The 12,860-nt window shown below is 44.9% G+C and overlaps 1 pseudogene; it reads left to right on the top strand.

Annotated features, from left to right (window-relative positions):
* Positions 1-11,535: 11,535 nt before the first annotated feature.
* Positions 11,536-12,585, top strand: LOC144140093 (uncharacterized; annotated as a pseudogene).
* Positions 12,586-12,860: the final 275 nt, after the last annotated feature.

Here is a 12,860-nt window from a genome sequence, read left to right on the forward strand (position 1 = left end):
ACGGCTTCCTCAGTTTCTCTACAAACGACACTGCAGCAGAAAGTACTGGCATTACACGGGCACAATTGCAAATCATCGATGACAATATTAGAGTGCCACCGGACCTGTATGCTTATATTCGTATGTTGGACGATCACTTTACTAGCGGTCGAGATTCTGAGGGGCATAGCATCATTTTTCTTTATTGCGCTATTGACATCGCTAATGGCACCGTGATACTAGCATGCTGAGAACCCAACTTCCTCCCGACAAATGTTTGAATAAATATGAACAAAAACGAACAGAAATGCAATTGTCATCTTTGAGGAAGTCACCAGCTGATCGGATTGTTTTGTGGTAAAGAATGAATCTGCGATTACTGGGACGAGCGAGCTAAAAATTGACGTTAACCCTAGCATAACGAATATTAAGGGACAGATTCTTTTAAACTTTTGCAGACATCAGAGACTGCTTTTGTGGTGGTCAGGTGTCACCTAAACAATTTTCGTCAAACGGCGTATAATACCAGCTCCAAGATGGAACCCGTAGTGAAAGTCGGCAATATAAGGATCAGGCCAGCAGATCGACCAGATGCTTCAGGATGACATTAGCCAACCATAGAAAGTTCCTTAGTGTTGGTCGTCGTGGTTATAACAAAACACATGGGACCCAAAGATTCCGCAGCGATAACCACAATCTGAACAAGGCAACCACAAACACAGTACCACTACCTGGAATATAGGACATAAATCAGCCTTTACGACATGTCCGCTACTTTTTGCTTATAGATACTGGCGAATCGAAGTCGATGAAAACGAAAGAAAAAGACTGCTTTTATTACTCCCGATGGGCTTCAGGAGTTTTTAATTATGTCGTTTGGTTATGCTACGCCACTGCAACTGTTCAGGAACGGTGTAAATTTGTGCTATTGGGATTGAAGTAACAAGCAGTCTTGGGGTTTTTACGACGTATTTGTGCTATCTAGGACTTTTTAAGAACCCTTGGACCAATAATCATCATCTGGTATGTGATCCAATCCCCCTCGCTCTACGCTAAAGTCAGAAAAATGCCTCCTCGGGCAAAAAGAACACTGTCCGTCTGTCACTTATGGTGCAAAGCCGCTGTCCGCTCAGAAACCAATAAACGTGAAGCCTTCCCCAGGTTTCGCACACCTACAAATAAAAACAGCATTCAGTGATTTTTTAGGCTTTGCTCTGGTTATCAGAGATTTATTGTGAACTTCTACCACATTGCTCACCGCTTACTCGACTCACGCGTGATGGCCTGAATTTACTTTGGGACGACGCGCCGCAAGTGGCTTTCGAGGAGCTTCGTCGTCGCTTGAGACATCACTTTCATTGACCCGTTTTAACGAAGACGCTGCACCTGGCTAAACAGATTCCGGTAGTGTGGGGCGAAGCGCTATTGCAGTTGAGGGGAAAGACAGTGCCGAAAAGGCTATCGTTTACGCTAGCAGAATTCATTCACGGGCTACCAAAAGGGAATACTTTGCTGCTGTTTGGCTATACAAAATTTTGGGTTTATACTTATGAAAGCGCTTTCACAGTTCTAAGTGACCACCATTCCTTGTGCCAGTTCAAGAACCATAAAAAAACCTACTGGCTTTCTAGGATGATGGAGGTTGAGACTCTAAAAATAGACATATCTTTTGCGTAACAATCCAGCAAGTGCAATTCGAATGCAGACTGCCCAAAAGCGCTGGGGTTCCCCCTTTCACCGCTGATGAGAACGCTACCACGAACGCTTCGCTCATCGGATCTCTGAACGCACTATCTACTTCGAAACAGTAGTGTGAAGGTGCAGAACAACGAACCGCCCTCGACTTCCATAAAGGCCGCACTACCATCGCGCCGAAAGCATTTGCTTTTGGCCTGTCGCGTTCTGTCTGCTCCGCGATGTTATCTATTAAATATTTTTCCTCACGTGCGGCCAACTACTTGCTTGGAAAAAAAACCCTTTTCCGAGTTGACATATGGCAAGCCTTTCCCCCCTCGCGATTATGATGTTAGTCACCTCATTTATGCGGGCACGATGGCCAGGGTAAAACCAAAATATAACTTGCCCGTGCGCAAATATGGCGGATGTGCCGTCACTGCTAGAGACAAAACGCGTCACCTGGCAGGCCAGCTGGGTTGCAACAGCTAAAGTACGTTCCCTGCAACGCGTTTCAACAGGTTGGCCAAAATTTAATAAATGCCTTTCCAACGTAGAGGACTCAGACCAAATGAAGAACAGTGGCAATGGATTATCTCAAGGGGTACGCCAAAACAAAGATACTTCCCCGATATTCTGCTCTAATGTTGCGTCTTTTTCCTCGGAAAAACTTTTCTTGAGAGGAAACGCCACAATAAATATTAACCGACGGGGGGACAGAATTCATTGCGCAAAGGCTACAAGCAACCCAAAAATTGAGCAGCACTTCCCGCAGAAAAGCAAGCGCAGACAACGAGAAGAAAATGCTCTAAAGGAAAGACTTAACCGCACCAACGCCCACTCGCTCAACGAGTACATTGATGTTGAGCAAAATGCATTAAATTCGCCACAGGAAAAGAAGCTTCAACAGATTCCGGCATTGAGTGCGCATTGCAGTGAAGCGTCCTACTGTCGAAGCTCATTCCTGCATCTCCTGGATGAACGAAGTGATGAATGGTTGGATGTTTATGGCGCAAGCCTAACGATGGCAAAGAGCCCAAAAACAGTGGTTATGTTGAAGGACATAGACGTAAACTCTAGAATCGTTCACCAAAAACAAAAGTAAAACCAGTGAAACAGAAGGAGGATGGCTGGTGTATAAGGCCAGATTGTGATTGGCGTGGGATGGAATTTAGTCTAAAAAACTACGCGCAATAGGAAATTAGGTGTAAAAGTTTAATTTTTGCAAGAAACCTATTGCTACATTCTAGAAAAATCAAGGAATCATCCGCTAGAAAGAGTGTTGGGTGTAGTGGAATGTGTTGGCTGTAGAGCTGAGGGAAGTGCTTGTGTTTTGTTGTGGGCAGTGCTTTGCATGTAATGAGAATGTGAAGTAGTTATAGGCCCTCCCCAAACCTGATACAAAGGGATCTTTGAGATCCAGTGAGCAGATCGGAATGTGTCGCGTCTGTATGGCTATAAGTAATCTATCTAGGGCAACTTCGATGACTCTGTTGTGTGAGTCACCAGTGTATCGTACTACGTTTAGGCTTTACTATGTGTACTTGTCTGTCTGTGTACTCAGTCGGCCATGTTTTGCGAAGTCGTTGTCTTGGGTGTGGCTTAAGGTCAGTGTAGGGTATTGTTATGTCCACTGTGTTTGCAAGCGCAGCAGCGGCGGCCATTTGATCCGCGATCTGATTCCATGCGACTCCTGCATGACCAGGAACCCAGCACAGGTTTAGGTGAACATTGTTAGCATATATAGGAATTATGGCATCAAAAACAAGATTCACAATGTGGTTTTTTGCTTCGTTCTTTGTGAAGACAATGCACGCATATTGATCAGAGTCTGTAAAGATAACTGACTTAAAAATGTTTTTTGAAGAATGTGCTGAAAGATCAGTCAAATGCCATATGCTTCTGCGGAGGAAATAGTGGTTAATACACTCATCGTTCTGCAAGAAATAAAATTAGAATCACGAGTGACGCACAGAACCGTAGTTTAAGTTTTCGAGGTATCACCATAAAATTCGGCACAGTTATTTTTATCCTAAAGCGAAAAGCAGTATTGCAAAGTCGAACTTCTCAGAACCCTGTTTTCATTCATTTTCCTAAAAGTCAAATCACCTAATAGAAGGTGAAGTTGCCACGGTGGCAAAATGTCCCTAAATGATCATGTTTAAACATCTAAAAGTACAACGGAAAGACCTGAACCTTTCTCTCTCACCCTCAGGGAAAAGTGAAGGAAACAAGTGGATGATTTGAGATGAGCTGGGTTGTATATGTGACGTTGAGGAACGTACAGAATCGGGGCCGAGCTATTGCGGAACCCACCAGACGCACGGCGAAGGGCCCAAGTCGAGTACTGGTTCAAAAATGTTTATTGTTGTTTTTGATTCCGACTCATAAACGACACTGCCCTAGCCTAACCGAGACTGAACTACGACGGTAAAGACCCGGAGAAGCAGTTCTTTGCCGACCTCGTAGGATTGGCCTTGAGAAGATTTAGTGTTTTTGGGCATTTATGTTTAAGTTGTTTATGTGTGGGGCGACGTGAGTTTTTTATCAAATAGGGCACCTAAGAACTTGTACTTTTGTTTTAGAGGAATATATGCACGGTTAATGGTACTCTGAGGGTCCGCATAATACCCGCGCTTGCGGGAGAACACAGCACAAATATTTTGCCGGGTTTAAGTTAAAACCGTTGATTTCCACCCACTCAGCAACTTTCATAACACTGAGGGGTACTTGACGTTCGCGAATTGACATGTTGCAGGACTTAAACGACATTTGTACGTCGTCAACATAGCTGGAACAGGAAATGAATGGCGGCAGTGCCTTTCGGAAGGAGTTCATCTTAACAATAAACAATCTGCAGCTTAAAACTCCGCCTTGCGGCACACTATTTTCCTGTACAAGTATCCTACACCGGGATGACCCAGCCTCAACACGAAATGTCGTTGTGCACATGTAAATATAAATCGTGTTTAGCATATTACCTGACACACCAAAGTACTTGAGGTCGCTAAGGACGCCGTATCGCCAAGCTGTGTCGTAAGCCTTTTCAAGATCAAATGTATCGCAAGGAAGAACTGGATATGTACAAATGCATCTTTTATGAGGGATTTCAACGCAACAAGTTGATCGTTTGTAGATCACCCCACCATGAAGCCTGCCTAGTAGATATCGAGATGACCATTGTATTCTAGACAGCACACGAATTTCCGGTTTATCATCTCCGCGAGAAGCTAGCACAGCAGCTGGTCAGGGCGATGGGTCTATAGCTAGCAGGAAAGGAAGGGTCCTTCCCCTCTTTCAGGAAAGCTAAATCTATATCCGCCCACCAATAGTTCAAAATGTGCCGCGAAAGCCAGGTCATGTTATATAGGTGCGGGAGTGTTTGGAGGGTGTCTGAGTGTAGGTGCTGTATCATTGTGTATGTGCTGTTGTCTCGGCCTGGAGCTGATGGTTTAAGAGTGCTCAGAGCAGCCCTCAGCACATGAAGTGAAAACTTGGAGTTATAAGGATATGTTGACCTATTGTTATCTAGTATAGCCTTCTTTTCGGCCGATTGTGTTTTTTCGTCTAGTGTGCTGAACTGGGCACATGTTTTAAGTGTGCGAGCGTGTTAGCCTGGTCTTCCAGTGTACCCCCTGTTGTTATAACTAGGGGCAGGCTGTGTGTCCGTTCTCCTTTTAGTTTGTGTATTCGTGTCCAGACTTTGTGAGTGTCGGTGTTTGAGTTTATGGATGTTAACAATGAGCACCAACTATTGCATTTTTCCTTCCGGCACACACGTTTTTCTATCGCCTTTGTCCTTTTTACCAATAAAAGGTTACCCGACCTGGAATACCGACGAAGGATACCCACCCGTTGTTCTGGGCCTCTCGCGCCCGCCTACAGTCCTCATTCCACCACGGCCTCCTCTAATTGTGCAGGGCGCCACAGACGTGCAGAATGGACTTTTTGGCACTGTCGAGGATGTTCGCCGTGAGGAGTTTGGTAGTTTCTCAAACATGTTGGTGCTCTATGGATGTGCGGTGTAGTTTAGATGTCTTGGTAAATGTATTCAAGATAGCCCTTGCTTCGTCGAACATGTTTGGGGAAGGTGGACTGCACGGGCCTTTACCTGCATATGTTATTAAACTGGGGAAGGGGTCATTACCTTATACGTCTATGCCCACGCCCCACTCAAGACAAGAAAAAAGAAAAAGTAAAGAGAGAGAAAGTCAAGATGTGAGTACGTATTCTATGCTACGTTATAATATATGAGCTGTTTTTTGTTGAAAAGGATTGCGGCCGAATGTGTTCCTGTTTCATGAGACCTTGTGCATTCGTGCGAGAAGAGCCCAAAAAGAAAACTATGCGCATTAAGGTCGCCTGTGAGGATCTATGTTTCGGGCATCTGGTCAACCACCAAATCCAAGTCAGATCTCAAAACTGCAAAATCAGCAGGAGTGTAAATAAAGGATGCCATTATTGTGCAAATAGCTACAGCTTGAAGCACAGTGTCCAGGATGATAGAGTGGCATGCGAAGCATTTCCTGGTGATCATGACCACACAGCCCAATGAGTGTGTGCAGCCAAACATATCCTTTCTGACTACCATACAGCTATTTAGGTAATTTTAATGATTGGAATTTAATTGTGTTTCTTGGAAGCATATTACACTTGGCTGATGAACATACAGTCTCTTACACGTCCTCAAAATTTTTCAGAAGGGCTCTACCGTCTCATTGAACAATATTTTCTCTTCCCATTATTAATTGTTCAGAGATACTGGAGTGTAACTAATTATGTAAGGACTTTCGGGGCTTTGACTCTTGGAAGGGTTTTTTTAACTTCTCTGGAGGTTTAAATGAAGGGAACCGCTCCTCCCGCTTCAAAGCTTACAGGAAAGGTCCCAGATCAATCTCGTCATCAGAATTGTGAGGAGCGGCCGGCGGAGCTGACCCGTTGGACTTGGCAACCTTCCCGGTGCCGTTCTTTGCAGCCGCGACCACCGAGGGCGTCCGTAGCGCCCCAGATGGCAGCAGGGAGGCGTCGGGGGTGGGAACTGCTGCGGTTGCCTCAATCTTCATCTCCTCCGTGCCTTCGCATGTACTTAAGGCCGGTGGAGGCGAAGCAGTAGATACAGCGGTATCCCAACAGGCGTGGTTGCCACCACTGGCGCTGCTGGCTCAGTGACCGGTGCGGGGCGGTGCCGGCCTCCAGAGGCAACCCAACACGGGTGCGGGGCGGCGGGGTCAAGTCTGACACGCGTTACTAGGTCCACGCCTAATCGAGACACCTCTACTTGAACGACTCTTGGAAGTATTAAACTATTTCTGAATTGAACTCAAAAATATCATCTACTGAAAAGTCGCTCTCCATCCTACATGTAAACTGTAAAAGTATAAAAAGGTAAAATATTACCATTTTTTTGGCGGTCAGTATCAATAGATTTAGATTTATTACCTTTCTCTGAAACCTGGATTACTGATAAAGCTGATGCTCCTTATTTTTCCGGCTACCATTGTGAACTTCTCTGTATACAAAAAAGTAAGGTGGAGGGCTCGATTTTTATTTCAAAGATAGTCTACAATCTAATTAAGTGAAAACAGTTTCTCTGGTCAATGAAGAAATTGAAATTATGATAAGGGTTTTGGAAAGATCACTATCAGTCTAGTGTACAAAGCAACACAGGTTCATTAAAACCAAGTTTTACAGTTTTTAAAAAATGCTTGCATCAGTGATTTTCTGCAATGCTCCCTACATAATTATTGGCGGCAAAAATATCTTTAAGAAGTCGGATGAACCACACAGCCAATAATTTCAGACAGGTCTATCAGCTTGTGGGTTTACAAATCGTATAACTTTACCTACTAGGCTCTCTATAATAAGCGCCCCTCTCATTGATAATCGTGCAACAAATATAAGCTCGGTGACCGTTACAAGCGGAATAAGTTTGTATGAAATAAGTGACGACCTTCCGGTATTCTGTGCTCTTCCGTCAGCAGCTAATCAAAGCAAAGTCTGAAGTCGAACCCGCCTTGGACGCAAAAAGAATACCGAGGCCCAGGAACACAAATAATGAGTAGTAGAAGTGCATGACTGGAGCTGCGTTTAAAAACAAACCGTTCCTGATGATGCATATGATATGTTTCTCTGATTCTTGCGTACAAGGTGCAATGCAGCTTTCCCTTTACAGAGGCTCTCCCACTGAACCATTAAAAGTAGCCGAAAGTCATGAATAACCACGAGTGTTTACGAGAGAATAAATCAAAAAATAGATTATTTATTACGGTGTACGTTCAGGAGAACCTGCAGCTTTTTTGAAGTAAAAAACACCGAAATACGCAGATGTCGGACCTAAATAAGACAAAGAAAGAATATTGCGAAAATAGCTTTTAAAGGATCTAGGATAACCAACCCAAAATCTGGGAGGTAGTGAACGCTCTGACTATCAAATGTAAGAGTAGTGGATGTATTGAAGAAATAACCTTAAACGATAAAGCTCTTGCAGGAAAGAGATTAGCCGATGCTCTCAAAGCCAACATTAAAATAGCGGCCTCGTACAAAGGACGTAGCATTAGCGGAGGCAACGCGTTAACAGATGGCCTTGGTCTGCCTCAGGCCATATTTGTGCGACCAACAGACGCAGTTGAGGTTGGAAACTTAATCTCTAAACTCAAAACCAATGTAACAACTGGAATAGAATAAATACGCCCCGAAGAGTTAAAACTCGTATCACCATTGATAAGCGAATTTTTATCCTTTATTAGTAACCTCACCTTTACTACAGGAATTTTCCCATACAGCTAAAACTGGCCAAAGTCACTGCTATATAAGAAGGTGGTGAACGTAACAACCTGTCCACCTATCGTACTGATACCGGTGCTGCCAACTCTATCTGAAATATTTGAAGGCGTAATCAATGAGCGACAAACTTCTTTTTCAAAAAGCATCAAATAGTAGCAACCAACCAATACGGCTTCCAAAAGCATTGGTCAACTGAGCAAGCTCTGGCATACATCAAGGAAAAGATAACCGTAAATTAGGAAAACAGAAAATACATACTTGGTCTTTTCTTAGATATTCAAAAGGCATTTGATTCACTACATTTTGATTTTCTGTTAGAAACCTATAGAGCTTTGGAATTCGTGTGATCACAATACAAATTCTGGAAAACTACTTGCACGGTCGATATCAGGTAGTTGGCATCAATGACATATTATCTGTCGAATTGAAATTGAAAGGAGTCCCACAAGGATCCCTTTTTAGACGTTTTTTCTTGCATACATACCTGATATTGTTAATATACCTGGTTTTTTAATGTTAATATGTATACGGATGACACGAATATTTTTTTCTCATCAAACAGTCTAACGTTTCAGGAATCTACCCTTAACGAACATCTGGTTATCCCTCCAACTGGTTACCACAAAACAAGCTCCGAATAAATGAAATCAAAGACAACCTATGTAATTTTCCACCTAATCAATGAGCCCTTAAACTAAGATTTAAATCTCAATTAAGAAGGCCATTATATTTCGCTGGTACATAAACAAAAGTTCCTTGCCGTTTGGTTCCAAGGACTGTTAAACTGGTCAGTACACGTAAATCATTTATATACGGCTCTGGCACAAACAGCCAGATGCCTCTATAAAATATAACACTTCATACCGCTATTGCTAAAAATAAACCTGTAACAATCTATGTTTTATTCAAAACTAACGTACGTATACAAGTGTGAGGTACAAACTCACAAAAAATAACAATAAGCTTGTTTTCCGGCGAAAAAAGATATTACAGTGTTTCAAAAATTTTCAAAGGTAAAATTCAATGGCCGGCCAACTTCACCTTTGTGTTCAAAACGCTCAATGCTAAGAGCTCACAAGCTGCTATATTTAAACCTCTCCAGATGGTACACAAAAACAAGTTATATGTTGTTGGGATCGGTCAACACAGGAATTCCTCGCAAGCCCTAGAGCAAAGTGAGCGTGGATGAATCACCCAGAGGCACGAGAAGGCAAGAAACCCTGGCGCCAGTGGCCGCGGCGGTTTGAAGTGGCGGATTCTATATCCTCGGTTCACCGGACGCTGCGTGCCCCTTCTTTCTTTCATACACGTATGAAAGAAGGGTCCACCGAAAGGAAGCTGTGGTTTCAAGTGCCCAAGCTCTTCGGTTTCCAACCGTCGGCGAGAGCTGGAGGTCGCTTGTCTTCACGTGCTGGGAGCCGAGTTGAAATTCCGTTCTCACGGGGCCTCCAAAATGAAGACTTGCGTGAAGTGGTGCAGCTCCGGCACAAGACACGATCGATGACATGGATATTCACCCTTTCCATCGACCGAGTGGTCCGTGTGCATGAGCCACGCCTTATGTCGTGGGCGGTACATCAAGTGTCGTCCACTGCCCACCTGATTGGACAACCTCTGTGAAGTTGACTTCCCTAGCCAAGGATCTGGTGAATACGAACTCTATTTAAACGACTGCATTCGTGTTATTCTTGTTCTCTTGTCTCGACTGTCATCATGTAGAATAAACCTCCTGTACAGTTTTCTCTTAAGCAGTCATCTGGAGTCTTGAGTCTGACACCATGCCGAGCCGGGACCTGCAGGCCTGAACGAGTCAGACAACCCAAGGGCCCCTGATCTCTAACACTGGTTGGCAGCAGCTGGGATGGACCGTGCCTCATCGTGCTGTCTCTGCGGGTGAGCGTTTGGCTTTTGCTATGGGATTCGCCAGGCTTCAGATTTTGAGAGAATAATCTTGCACTGGGAATCAAGCGTTTGTCAATTGAGGAGGGTTAATCTCACGACATTGCTTGGAAGCAGAGCCAAAGCAAAGCAGAGAAAGCGGGGTCATGGACCTAATGAAATTGCCAAAGTCGGACTTGCTCTTGTTACGCGAGGAACTATCAGTAGAAGTGCCAGGCAAAATAACGAAAAAAGAGCTGTGCAAGATCCTTCCTAAAAGCGTCGAGAATAACGACGAGCTTGTACATGCATGAAACTTAGTTCGAGAAGCTAAAGAGAAAGCGGAACAGGAACAGAAACGACTTCAGGAGGAATCTGAACGAGAGTGGGAGAAAGAGAAGGAACGACAAAAGTGCGAAGCTGAAAAAGCGGAAAGAGAGCTAAAGCGACTGGAGCTTGGAAAGGAAAGACGAAAAGATGGCGGTAGCGCGAGAGCCGAGATTCCTGAAAGAACATGCGAGGCAGTATCGTATCGGATGGATAAGTACATGCATTCATATGAAACTGGATGGGACATAGGATTGTACCTAGAAAATTTTGAGAGAACTTCTGAACGGGAGAACTTTGCTCGCGGTACTTGGACACAACGGCTTGTGACAGTCGCCATGCGAAGTAGCTGGAGTGATAGCGAGACTTAGTACGGAGGATGCGAATGCAGTTGTCGAATGCATTTGCCTTGAGCAATTTTATCGAAGCATCCCCCAAGCGGTGAAGCTGTGGGTTCAAGACAGGGAAAATGTCGGCACAGTTGAAAGAGCCGCAGAGCTAGCGGAAGAGTACGCTACTCGCAGAAGGTTGAGCACAGTTGAGAGTGCATCACACGCTAGGAACGCGACGCGGAGTCATGTTCCCAGAAAAAGAACCTTTCTTCGAAAAGTTCCGTGCAGGCGGAGGCGCCAAAAAGAGTGCCGGAAAAGCGGGAAGATCAGTCGAAGAGAGAGGGTGCAGACAAAGCAGGAAAAAAAGAGTGAGGCTAGTAGGCCACTTCGCTGCTAAAACTGCAATGGTGTCGGGCACTTTGCAGCCAAATGCACCAAACCTAGGGTAGTGTTCAAGTGCGTCGATGATAGCGACGAAAATCTAGAGCTCCTTAGGCCATACTTGCACAAACTGCAAGTCAATGGAAAACCTTGCAACGTGCTTCGGGATAGCGCCGCAACGATGGACGTTGTCCATCCGTCCTACGTTGCAGCCGACGATTTCACTGCGGAAGTCGCATGGATAAAACAGGCGGTGGAGGAACACAGTGTATGCCTGCCAATGGCTCGGGTGAGGATTTGCGGGCCGTTTGGGGAGCTGATCACTGAAGCCGCAGTCTCGAAGGCCCTGCCACTTCAATACCCTTACCTCTTCTCAAATCGATCGGATCGATTGCTTAACGAGGGAGGCCAGAAACTGGGAGAGGGAGTGGTGCAAGCTTTGACAAGGTCTAAGACTCGCCAGCTCGCCTCTTAGTTAAGTCAGATTCCCGAACATGAGGTAGCCAGAGAGGCACACGCCAACCTACCACTGGAAACACTTGAGGAGGAAGAAGTGACGGGTTGTCAAAGGCAGACAGATGCACAAGGCTATGACCGAAAAGGGACTTCGATTACTGAGCCAGCAAATGAAGCAGATAGCTCTGAAGGGGCAGTGTTATCTCCAGCTTCACGTAACTTTGATCGCCTTCTTAAGGTTAACCGGGTGTCACTAATCAAAGAACAGAGAGAGCACCCCACTTTGGAGAGATTGCACGTTACGGCCAAAGAAGGCATTGCTCGAAGCAATATAACTGTGCACGAGAAAGGAGGCTTACTGTATCACCACTACCAGGACAAAACAGCCAAAACACTCGATCAGTTAATCGTGCCTGAAAGATACAGAACGGACATTTTGAGTCACTGCCACGGGAATGGCTGGTCAGGACATCTTGGGATCAATAAAACAAAAGAGCGGCTGTTAATGGAATATTATTGGCCAGGATGTTTCAAAGACGCGGAGCGCTATGTGAAATCAAGCGATGCGTGCCACCGTGTGGGCAAATCGGGGGAGACATGGAAGGCTCCACTGAAAATTGTGCCACTAATCTCGGAATCTTTCCGTCGGTTTATTATAGACACATTAGGCCCTTTGCCCAAGACTAAGTCAGGCTACAAGTACCTGCTTACTATGCTGTGTCCAGCCACAAAATTTCCCGAAGCCATTCCGTTGAAAGAACTGAGCTCCTTATAGATAGTTGACGCTCTTCTATCGGTGTTCGCGCGTATACGATTTCTGGCCGAATTCCAGACGGATCAGGCAACAGTTTTTACGAGCGCTTTGACTACAACGTTCCTAGAGAGGGGCGGAGTAAAGCTGCTTCACAGCTCAGTGTATCATCCGCAATCTAACAGTGTGGAAAAATGGCATTCGGTTCTAAAGCGGGTGCTACGTGCTCTGTGCTATGAGCACAAAGAGGACTGGGAGGACTGTCTGCCGACCACATTATTCGCTTTGCGTAGGGTTCC

This window comes from Haemaphysalis longicornis, unplaced genomic scaffold (genome assembly GCF_048455015.1).
Source record: "Haemaphysalis longicornis isolate Haplotype H1 unplaced genomic scaffold, Haemaphysalis longicornis Haplotype H1 scaffold_5, whole genome shotgun sequence".
NCBI classification, from domain to species: domain Eukaryota; kingdom Metazoa; phylum Arthropoda; class Arachnida; order Ixodida; family Ixodidae; genus Haemaphysalis; species Haemaphysalis longicornis.